The 12,233-nt window shown below is 48.7% G+C and overlaps 1 protein-coding gene across 3 annotated transcripts in view; it reads left to right on the top strand.

The window, feature by feature from the left end:
- exd (PBX homeobox extradenticle) overlaps positions 1-12,233 on the top strand; it is a 316,119-nt gene that overhangs the window by 288,845 nt on the left and 15,041 nt on the right. The gene's annotated exons all lie outside the window — the stretch shown is intronic.

Here is a 12,233-nt window from a genome sequence, read left to right as displayed (position 1 = left end):
TTGCTCCTCTAGTCGGCTCCATGACCGGTATCTTAACACGCGGCAGATCTGAGCAAGATCAGAAGTGACGCTTCGACGATAAGTACAGAGGGCACGGGTTAGCCACCTTAGTACGATTCACCTCTACGAGCAGCAGCAACAACTCACGCATCTCCGAGCAGCTAAACTTGCTAACCGCTGAAATTTGTTTTGTCCATGAGCCTGCTGTTTTTGTCCTTTGTGGAGTTTCCGTCGGTTTAGAGTCGACGGCCTTTACTCGCCTGCTGCGCATTGTTTTCGCGGCTCGTTCCTCTTGCTATTGTCAACCTGTGTCCGCCGAAACCACTGCAAAAAACTTATGGGATGTTCCTTGGCGGGCTCGTTGCCCTTTTACCGCTTGAGGCAACAAGGCGTTATCCGCTTGATAACAATGTGCGATCAAGTCTTAATCCAGCTAACGCGGTCAGATATTAACAAAAATTTTCATAGACGCCGATTCGTGGCGCCGCTCCTTAGGAAGTTAACTTTGCCAATGCTTCGCTAACAGCTTAAGCCTAAAGTGGTAGAAGTACGAAGTGCAGTCGGTGCAGCAGTAGCGAAGGCCTGTGACATTAGTGACAATAGCAACAGCCGTAATGGTCGTACAACTCGAGGAAGAGTCATTTAGAATTAGATATCCATCAAGTATTGAATAATTCGACTTGACGCAACGATGTGCTACAGCAAAGAAGAAGGATGAAGTAGAAAAGAGGAGTTAGTAAAAGTGTGGTATTAAACGGGCTATCCTGCTTCTTTGTCTATCCGCGTTCCTGTTAGGTCGCTGACTCAAATCCTACCCGTATGTTCAGCACACACACACACACAGACACATGCCCACATACATATCAGAGGCATATCGAAGTAGGTGGAAAGATCGTCCTGCCTGGTAAGAAGGCTTGTGGTGTTCCCGCCTGCCCACGGGGGAAAAACAGGGGCTGGCAGGAATACTGCTGCTACCAGCATTGCCGTGAACTCTGGTCAGGCGGGTGGTCTTATGAGTGGGAAGAAGAGGCACATTGCTAGGATTGCTATATGCTGCCCAGCCGTTCGTGGGTTCAAGGGCGTCGTCTATCTGAAACGCCAGCATCGTCGCTGTCTACGCTGGCGTCGCCCTCACTGTCCCTTGGCCTTCCTGATCCTGATTGATTGTGCATGAATCACATACACACGCAGTCGTTCAGCCTAAAGGGATTACTGGCGTAGAACCCCTTCTTCTTTCTCGCGTTCCTTATCCGAACTAGAAGAGGATACGATAGCGGATCGAGGATACGCGAGAAAGCGGCCGCACTTCCGCAATGAGGGCAATGCGCAACCATACGACAAGCATCCAGTATCCGAGTGCCGTGGACTCAGCTAGTAGTACTAATAGTACTATGCTGGCCCGTCCGATCTCACTCGGATACCCCTCTCCCTAAGTCGTTTGCTGCGCCGTGGTGGCGCAATGCACCCGCCATTCAATGACAGTCTCAATGGGGGTCACCCGTGTGGTCCTTTTGTCCTGAGTGGGAGTTACCGTTCTCACACTCAGGTGAGTGATCAGCAACGTGATGCACTCGTCAGCTATCAGCCACCCTTGTGCATTGAGTCAACTTATCGCTGCCGCTGATTCCGCGCTCATTAGACGCCCCATAGTAACAACGGGATGATAAAACAGTGAGTTTCTTATATGAACAGTCACTATTGGAATAGAAATGTGCGGCCGTATTTATCATTTTCATCGATTTTATCGTTCGTGGAGCTGAACGGTAGATGGGCAAAGCGACATATTGCAGACACCGCGTCTTAACGGGGATTCTGAAAGGTCGCGTCCTCGCATTGGCGACACGCCGCCTGGCGTTGCGCATAAGAGGGTGCGAAAGACACTTGTACACGTGCCAAAATATCCCTCTTGCCAAAGAACAAAACTGAAAGTAGTTTAAAACCAACTGCGAAAGGATTTGCGTTATGTAAATGTTTGATCTTGATTAACTAACCTTACGTTGATCAGCCCTTTGTTGTCATATTTTCCTCGTTTCGTGTGTCGTATACTAATCGTATACCCATGTTCAGTCCGGTTACTCTATTCAGAATCGATGCCATTTCGTTCCCCTGCCAGTGCGAAATTATCTTATTCTACAGCCCCATTTTTTTTATCACTCTCCCCACGCTGCTCCACGCCTTTTTCTTCTTTTTTCTCTGTCTCTTTCGTACTCTATGGCAGTGAGCAGCAGACGAAACAATCGAATTGAACGACGTTTGCCTTAGTTGCAAAATGGGTTCGAAGTACAGGTGGCTAGGGGCGCGGCCTTCTGCTTTTTGTAGCTCCGTCCGAACTCCAGTATGCGAGGCTTCGAAAGACTACGCCACCGTAAGACCTGTGGAACTAGGGAATAACGGACTCAGGGCATTGAGGATGAAAAGACGTAGTTGTTGAGCGAATAAGGTACGTAGGGAATGAACGCGGACTAGGGGAACGACGAAGAGACAGCATTAGGTGTTACAACTTGGGCAAGAGAATTACGAGTAGTATGACACATTTGACACTAATTTCATTTGTCGACGCTTGCTCGTTCTTGCCTCACTTGGATGGCCTGGCAAAGCGGCGACGTCTCTACCAGAAGAAGACCAGGCTGAAGTGGGACTGAGTAAAGAGCTGACGAGAGCTCGTTTGCTGAGCGCTGACTGTTACAACATCTAAGCAAGAAAATAGAATTCCCCCCGGCGAAGCCAATGTATGAGTTTCCTGGCATTATTCCCTCCAGTTCTGACTTCATGCCCATAATACTCCTGCTGATGATGGTCTCCCTTTACATGTACGTATGTACAAAGGGTCCGTGGTATATAGTATTTACTGCAGGCATACGTACTGTTAAAATCGACGAAGGCCTAAAGAACAAAGGGACAGAAGAGCAGACGCACAGAGACGTTTGTACCATTGGCGAAAACGTATTGTCACTCTCCGCCTAAATCGTTGCTGCCTTTCCGTTACTTTATCACTTCCAGGCATCTTCTTCCTCTAATCGACTGTTACTCTTCGCCGTGTGCCGCCGCCGCTGCCACTGCTACTGCTGGAGTGAATGTGGCTTCTAATGCTGCCGCTTAGAATGGTTGGCTGCTTCACTGGCCCGTCGACCACTCTCAATAATCACTTTTCTCCGTAAGGCTACTATCGATGTCGCCAAACCCGTGGTACTGCTGCCGCTGCTACTGCTGATACTCTTCCTTTTGCCGTTATCTCTTTGGCCCCTCTTTAGGAGCCTGTATCATCTTGATTCCCCTTTTGATTCTTCTTTACGCGATACAAGGTTCTTGGCGTCTCCGATGGCTGTGGATGCTTTCAAGGCTTTGTCCTGTTTATCGTCGATGGGCTGAAATATATTGTTGTGGTACTACTTTTCGCCTTATTGTGGCGCGCTGAGTTCGCCTCGGTGCCGCCTGGCTGCCCTGCCATCCTTTCGATGGTGACTATCATTATTGTGACCAAAGTGTGGACAAAGGTGTACTTCCGTGCTAGCGGTAGGCTTCGTTAGAGAATCACTCTTGGCAAGCAAACGTATCTAGTAGTCTGCCAATGGTAGCGGTGGTCGAGCGAAGCGCTCTCCACTCACGCTGGAGTGGAGTCTGCAGTCGCTTTCTTGCTCTGTCCTGCCCCGTGCTGGTCTTCCGTGCTACGCCTGCTCATGGACCCGGCAGACTCTAGCAGGCATTGGTGGGGGTGTAAGCAGCAATTGGTCACAACATGGACGGCAGGCTGGCTGCCAGTTTGCCGATTTACCGGCCTTCTTCATGGAAAGCATTCGACCTATAGCTTTGGGAAATAGCCGATACCGCTTGATTCCCTTCGATCATCTCGGTCTGCTCGTTCGGGCCAGAGTAGGCCAACGAGAGTCGCTAGCTGCCAACCACAGACAGGCTCTCCTTTTTGATACGCGCACACGGGTTGCTTTCTTTGGCGGCGGCTGCTGCTGCTGGCCACTTCGAAGGAGAATGAACGAGATATCGAGCGAGAGAGAAAGACACTGCTGTTCTCTGCCAAAACATTTCCCTCGGTAGCGGGTTTTCTGGTCTGCGGCAAGTTGGCGAGTTAATCACGCATTGTGGGGAGCAGAACGACCCAGCCCAGTCCGAGCCGCCGGTAGCCACCACCGAAGACGAAGGCCTTCTGGTTGCCTTCTTTACCGGCGTCGGCCTGTGTGGGTGTGCGCGTGTGAGTGAGTGTGTCTGTGTCCGTTAAGAGCGTTGGTTGGCCCGATTGCCGCCGCAAAATGGTCATCTTCGAAAGAGGAATCTGTGCTCTTCTCTGTCCTGGCCTGCTCTCAACGCACTCAGCTCTGCTGCTACTGCAGTCTGCCAAGGAGCAGGGTCGAATTATTGTCGCCCCATTTCCCCGGGGGCATCTCGATCCTCTGCGGTTATCAGCCTCGGTTGGTTGTACTGTGAGCTCTGTGCTCCTGGTCTTTCTCGGCCAGCGACGGAAGAACTTCTCCTCAACAGGACCCACGACACCCTGACCACGTCTATTGGTTACGAGGGAGTGCTTCTGATGGGAAGCCGTTGTCTGCAACGTGTGGCTTTGCTTTATGATACGTTAGCGCTCTGATATTGATGTAGGTATGTAGGTGATTTGCCCAGCAGGCTAAAGATCAGTGGAGACACAGTGAAGCAGTGAGAAAAAGAGAGAAGGAGAGAAAATAAAGGTTGTTATTCCTTCTATGTATATAACAGCGTTTCCAGTAGATACACATCACTAATTATCGTTTTCCATTGTATTTTTCCCAATTTTATTCCATTGTAATCTACTTTCGCAACAGATATGCTTCAGCGCTGGACGGGATCTCGTCCCGCACGATGCTCAGCAGACCAAGATTTACCACATGCTGATACACAGTTTACAGTTTGCTCCCCCTGGCCATGTCCACCTCTGCCTAGTATTGTAAGCACCCCAGGCAATCACTTCTTCGAACGATGAGTTTAACCTTTCCTGTTCAAACGCTTCAGACTCGTGTTCTGACATCTCGGACCCCATCTTCAGTGCTGTTGAGATCTAAGTTTAGTGGCGGGGCAAACGGAACCTTCTTCCGCGAAACTAAATCAACGCTACTGGTTGGTTAACTTTCCTGACACGGTTCGCCTCCTGATCCATCCACCTAACAGTTTCCTCTCAATGTCTGGATGACCCGAAGATGTGGCCGGAGGCGATCTTGACCAATTTGGGCAGGACTTTTTCTCCTCAATGCAATCGGAGTTCTGTAGCAGCAGGCGCATTGCCGCCGGCATCACAAAAATTACTCTGCGTTCTTTCGACTATTCTTCTAAGGCGTATCAGCTTCTAAGGCTACTGAGAGGAAGAGCTCCAACGAGAAAGAACATGCGTGTGTCTTTCCGAGTGTCGACGCATTTTACCACCAAGTGTTTAGAAGGGATGTTATCGCTAGCTATAGAGACGAGCAGAGTTCATGTTTCGATTATCAGGTAGACGTAGTTCTATCAATTTCTCCGTGCCTCTCCTGCGTCCTCTCTCTTTCGCTTACTCTTATATGCGGTAGCCAAGAATGAAGAAGGCGCAGACTTTTTCACAAGATTCTAATTTGAATTCCGGCAACAGTATTTGGGAGTCGCGGTGGTTGTAGTGACGATGGCAGCTGTAGCGGCAGCGGTTCAGAAGACGGAACCGACGGAGCGGCCCTCGCTGCCTCGTCGTCTTGTGTGGACTAGGTGGCTTTGTTTTCCTTGGAGACCACTATCATTTTTCCTCTTCTTCTTACATGTACTGCTTTGGCTACTGCTAGTAGTGTGCGATTGTTTTGCTGGCACGATATCCAGTTGCGAAGATTGTCCTACCTTGCTCGGTGAGTTTGCTGTCGCAATCTCGGTCTCTTAAACGCACTAAGGCTTCGCTACACTTGCACACCCTGAATGACCTCGCTTTTCTTCGCCCCCGGCTGGTCTCCGGCTGGCGGCGCCTCCACTGCCGCAAAGTAGGATCAAAAGAAAGCGACGCGCAGAACAATGAAGTCCAGTTGAAGGCGCTCGAATCCAAGCCGGAGGATAATTGTGCTCAGCTGGCCGCGTGATTTACAACGGGGAGTCAGGTAGTCCTACACTCCGGCTGGCTGGCTGGCTGGCTGCTTCTAGCTACGTATCACAACAGAAAAGGAAAGTGAGTTGGAGGCTTTTCTGATGGAAGTGAGGTGGAGCAAACGATGCCTCAGTTGGCCCCACGGGCACGGCTCAGGCACTTCATAACAACCGACAGCGTTTGCTTCGCCCGCTATTGCGCGGCTCTGCCAGGTCCCGCTTAGTGCCAACGACAGCCAGCTTGGCCGTTCGTCTTGCTGAAGTCGTGGACCTCAACACGGCATCAGTGGCTATGGCGGAGCGGCAGCAGCAGCTAGGTCCGTAACTAGGCAGGAAAAAACAGCGCATGGACCTGTCCGGTCTGGCTCTTCAGGGCCAAGGTGTCTCAGAGGAATTTCCCACATTTGATGACCACAGCAAGCAAACAGTGCTTGTATAAGCTCTATCTCGCCGTGCAGACGCTACCAATAGCATGGTCAGAGCATCCAAAGTAGTGTCGTAACGCATTAGAAAAAAAACGCTTACGGAACAGTCAGAGCGTTTTTCGTTTTGTACACATTTCGGTGTTGATATAGGTCTGTTTAACATTCAATATAGTGCGGTTGGTGTTGCTTCAGGTGTGGTATGACAATGTAGTTAAGTATGGATGTAGGTATTTTTTTGTCCTGTACGCGTCGTCTAGATGTCATGTCATTTTCCTTACATATAGTCTCTAAATTTTTAATGCAAGCATTCCGAGTATCCGCTACAAGCTGTCCGACTGTCAACGAGTTTCCAAGTGCCTTATATTACCGGCTTTTTTCCTTCTTGAAAAATGCCCTCTGTAGCAATTAGTTCGAAGAAAAATTGCATCTTATTACCATATTATTATATAAGCCTGCTTAAAAGCGGCTGGCAATTTGGAGCGCGCGCCGCTCAGACCAAACGTGACAGTCACCACTCGACAACATACGCGTTTTGATTTCTGGTGACAGACTGACTGATTACGTGTCCAGGTTAGCCAATGATAAACAATTCCACAAGCACAACAACGGTAACAATGACGACGACGATGAAAGAGATGCCAACAAATGGCTGTCTATCCATGAACCTTCCTCTTGCTGGACATTCTCGGTTGCTCGTATTCACCATCACGAGAGACGACGGTTTGCCTCACTTCACGCTTTTCAGCTTCATTTGTCACTCGTCATTGTAGTGAGGCGTCTTGTCAGAGCCGGCAGCAGCAGGAGAATGAATTAGAACAAACTGACGTCTGATTGACGCTAGCGCTCGTTGAAACTATTCGTTACCATATTAGTATACATGCCGTTTGCAAACCAGCTAATAATCATATGGTGCTTCCGCTAGCAGTGGGAATGGTGGGTTCGGCGTATTTCGATAACGGTTCCGCGCTTAAATGCAAAGCGGCCTGCTTGTCCCGGTAAGAAACACGCTCCTATCACTACTGACGCTACCAGCCGTCGTTGTACACCCTAGGTACAATTAGCCCTCCTCTTGACAGCGAATGCTGCACGGGGCAACAACTAGGTACCGCAGCAACAGTAATAGTATGCGTAAATCGGATGGATAGATGACAAAGAAACGCTGCGCTGATACTGACGTGCATCACCGTTACAGTTCTTGATTGCTATATACGATAGTATCCTTTTGTCAGCTAGCAATAACTCTTCATAAATTCGAATTGGCTAGCTACGTACGAGGAGCGTGCATGATGCTACGGCCATGTCTGTTCAGTACGATGGCACCGATCAGCAGTGTCAACCATCGTACGACGGTGACTACGGACTGTGATCATGTACACAGCAATGTAATAAATATGATTCAGGCTTGGTTCACATAACGAATCCGTCCAAAAGATGTAGATTGGCTTCGTCATACTCGAACTGTGAATACACACAGTCGAAAAATTAGGCAACGAATACTGCTATTCAGTAGGGTTGCTTTCATAAGCAGGAATAGAAGGACGGATACAGCCGGCCTTCATAGGCATATACGTATAAGACGGTAACGTTTACATTGAGATTGCTTGAAGAGGCCTTAAAACGTGCAGTGTGGAGATGGCGATTGACAGTCAGAATCGCTGCGGTCAACCAAACTGTTGACCATCACTGCCTGGACCACGCTCCGCCTATTACACTCCCCCAACCCCTCCACTCTCTTGACGCGAATGCTGGATGATTTCATGTGTGCCTATGTATCAGCCCGTGTGGGAAAATGGGTGCGATTCACAGGCGCTGAGAGAATGGCAGTTTCGACTAAGGGGGGAGCTTCAATCATAAATAATAACTATAATACTATAGTTTGCCGGTTATCATACGTTTCCATTTCGTTCTGAGGTTTGTGAAATGAAACAGATGTAGGATTGGACCACTAGGACCGAGACCCCGTACCGTGTCAATCGTGGGGTTTCGTTTAAGATTGTCTGGAGGCTTGTTTATTATCGTTATGCCTGTCTAAATGCAAGCTATTATTGATTGCGTATGTATAGAGTTGTAGTAAAGGGTCATCCATCCGTTTATCTATAAGCACAGATAGATCTTCAGCTGTTGCTCGTATGGCATCTATACGTTTGTGGACGTCCGTATGTGATAAGCAATGTATTATATAAACCGGTGCATCGGCCGGCCGGTGTCTCTATGTCTGTGTGTGCAGGGCAGCAGCAGTAGCGGCAGCCGCGCGTAGTTGCTCTTGTTATGGCTATGTTGCTTGCTGTTATTGTGAATCGGTAACCACAAGATGAAAAATGATGTCTGCTAATGATGACGAAGACGATCGTTCGTTTGCTCGTTCTGAAGGATTCGTTCGCTGCTCTGCGGCTGTCTGTGCTTGTCTCTTGCCGCTGTTTTATGCGCCTCGAAGGCGAGAGGGGGAAGGAGGGTGTGAGTGGAAAAAAGAAAGGATATAGAACGACGACGATGAACAGAATTAAAGAGGAAATAGACAATCTGTGGTGAATGAGCTAAGAGAAATAGCATAGACATAAGCGCAGACGAATCATCCGCAACAGCAGGACCATCGTCACCATCATCATCATTATTATTACTATTATCAGCGCCACGAGCGGCAGCGGTATTGCTCGTGAAGCTTGTAGGATTGCTTGAGGTGCTCGCGAAGCTCCTGGTAGTTGTATCGGTCGGTCGGTCGGTCGGTGGTAATACTGGTATTAATGATGACGATCATGACAAAAATGCTGGGCAACCGGTGGGAATAGGAAGGGATCGATGACTGACAATGACGCTGACGCGGCCGCTAAAGACTTTACTGATGCGCGGCGCGATTTTGCCGCATTGCCATTCAAAGACTCTCTGAAGACCAATAATTCGATGGATGGCAACTCGTGCGTTTTGTTTAGCTAGCGGCGAGGCAGAGAACCTGGGTGAAATTATTATTAATAGCAATGCTAAACCGACAGCGGCGCGACCCCAGCAGCTGTTTCTGCTGCTAGAGAACGTAAAGTGAAATCGGGAAGAACTGGCAGACGAACACGGACGCATTCTGTGGTTGACATTGACGCTGAGAACCGCTTCCGCTAACATTATGGTTCTCTTTAAGATGAGGCTCATCCGTCGACTGAACCTCCGCATAGGCGGCCGAACACGCCGCCATTATTGTCTGTCCGCGTTTGTCTAATTGTGATTTCGTGATCACATTTTTCTTTTGCGCCACAGCAGCCTCCTTTGAACAAGTAAGCAACAAATCGAAAGCAACCTCCAAAGGGGCATCTTGGTCTTTCTTTCGGCGGTAGTTGTTCATGGTTGGCTGCGGTTTTCGTTGCTGCTGCTGCTGCTGCTGCTGCTGCTGTCCATTCACGTGCCGTTAATTCGAAGAGCTAACAAAATGGCGCCATCCGCCATACTGATGGCGTGCGTTCTTCCCCAGTGAAGGTAACAAGCGACAGACGAAGTAGAAAAAACTGTCTCCGTTCGCTTTCCGTTTCTCCTTGAAATAAAACCTGATTGTGGCTATTAGTGCTAACATTCCTTCTGAGTTTGTATGCATGAGCGTATATAGTTTCATGGGCTCCGGTTAGCGTAGCCGTTCGATGATTGTGCTAATGGAGCGTCATTGTAATTTGCATAGAAGCCTGCTTATATCGTAAAAAAATATAGACGTTGCTTTGATACGCCAGTATGCGGTAGGTAAAACGAGCAGGACAACTCGCTAAGAACGGCTTAGCTGAAGGGCGCGAGCATTAGCTTGGCCAGGAAGTGAAGACGGTGGAGAGGTGACGTAGAATTGCACTGTTATTCATTAAAAAACCCTCTATTTGCTTGGGTATATAGGAGTCCGCGGTAGAAATGGCGGCTATAGCCAGCAGGCGTCTTTGCTGTACATACACGGACGCACTGTACTGTTCAATAGGATTAATTAGGTTTTGTTAAAGCAAAACCATAATACGATAGTAGCCGTCGATAACGGCCGCGGTCGCTACGTCTGTGGCAATAACTCGTCTATACTCTAATCGCTTGTAGTAACCCAGATAATAATAATAATAACCAATAAATACAGAATGTTGCTTCTCAGAGTTGCAGAACGTTTTCTAGATGTTCCAGCTCGCCATTTAGCCGGACGGTTCTAAAGGGGAGGTCGTGCTAGGCCGCTCATGGGAAGTATATTTAACACGTACAGCGCGTGCTCCGAAATGTCTACGGTGTACGGGCATATTGTAATGGCGGAACAGTTGGAGATTTCTCAAACGGCGACCGGTAACCATTGATAGGAAGAAACGAATAAAAATACGCAGAATCCTCGCGTCCGTTTGCACAGCGACAAAAGGCACTTAAACAACAGGCCAAATGTTCACTTAATTTTCATAGAAGAAACAGTATACGAAAAGGCTCTTCAGCATAAAGCATATTAAGCGTGCGGCTACTGTGCTAAAATAATTATAAAATATGAATGAGAAAAGGGCATTTTATTTCAATGAACAGCAACTAATATCGTCAATCAGTGGTTGATGCTGGGCAGGTGCTCCGAGGATGGCGTCAAGTCGGATTTCGCTTGCGTCTGAGTACTTAGTTCTTCTCGAAGTTGTACACGGTCTCTGTCGCCAGTGGCTATTGTGCACACCTGTAGTGCAATTACAAGTCAATACAGTTTCATCTCCATAGCGCCCGCCAAGGCCGTGGTCAATTGCTGTCGGATTACGTGTTGCCTCTGGTGTTGGTGTGGAACTTTATGGCTGTGACAATTTAGCGGTTTCCCTTTGCTGAGCCAGACATTCGTTGACCTCACTTTGCATCCTGAAAAGTGGATTCTGTCCCCTTTGACTAACCGTGTCTCTCTCTTTCGCTCAATGCCTCTCGTGTCGTATTGAGAAGATGCCGAGCTGAGCCGATTGACCTGGGCTTAAATCTTAAAAAGAAAAGACCCGATTCTAGCCCAGCATGGTTAGACGATGGAGCTTTGTTGATCCTGTCTTGTGTTCCATGACCGTATCCTTGGAAAGCGGTTAAGAATACGAAAAAGAAAAAGGCGGCAATCGCGAGGAAAAAAGGAGGCAGGAGGGAATACCAACGCCAACACATAAGCACTGCTTGCAATATGGGAGTCTATATACATGGTGTGTTTGTGTGGGTGTCTGTTTCGCGCGTTTTCTGTCTGTCTCTGCCTTTATGTATATACTATCCGGAAGGAAAGCGAATCTCTCGCCTTTTCGAGGTATTGGCAAATGCTAGCAGTCCCATGCTAGGCACCGTGGCTCGACGTCTTTTGTGGTGCTAACTGATACCTCCTACGCCAAATAGCGCGGTGAAAACAGCCAGCAGCAACGTGAGCCACATCGCGTCCAATACTGAATAGTCTTCAGATACACAGTCACCTACACATGCTGTACCGAACACGGCATACGATGAACCAAATCAGTTGGTCTTGACCCGGCAGTTGGCCGCCCACATGTCGACACATAGGGCAACGGCACCCACACGTACAGAAAAACGAAGGGAGACTTGCCATGCCCTAACCAACGCCGCTTTGGCCCGTTCAGTGTGCCCATGACCAATATCCACCTTTTTCCTCACTCCTCGTTTGGCTATTCGCACTGCTTTTGCCCCGCTGTACTGGTAGCTGCCACTTTCTTCATTGTAGAAAAGAGAGAACCTTGGATTCACCGCCTACACTATCCCCTGTGAGCCTTGTTAGGCTAATGCAGGAGTCGC

Source organism: Varroa destructor, unplaced genomic scaffold (genome assembly GCF_002443255.2).
Source record: "Varroa destructor unplaced genomic scaffold, Vdes_3.0 BEIS01000001.1, whole genome shotgun sequence".
In the NCBI taxonomy this organism is placed as follows: Eukaryota; Metazoa; Arthropoda; class Arachnida; order Mesostigmata; family Varroidae; genus Varroa; species Varroa destructor.
Note: the sequence above shows the minus strand (reverse complement) of the source record. Positions and strands in the feature narration are given on the sequence as shown.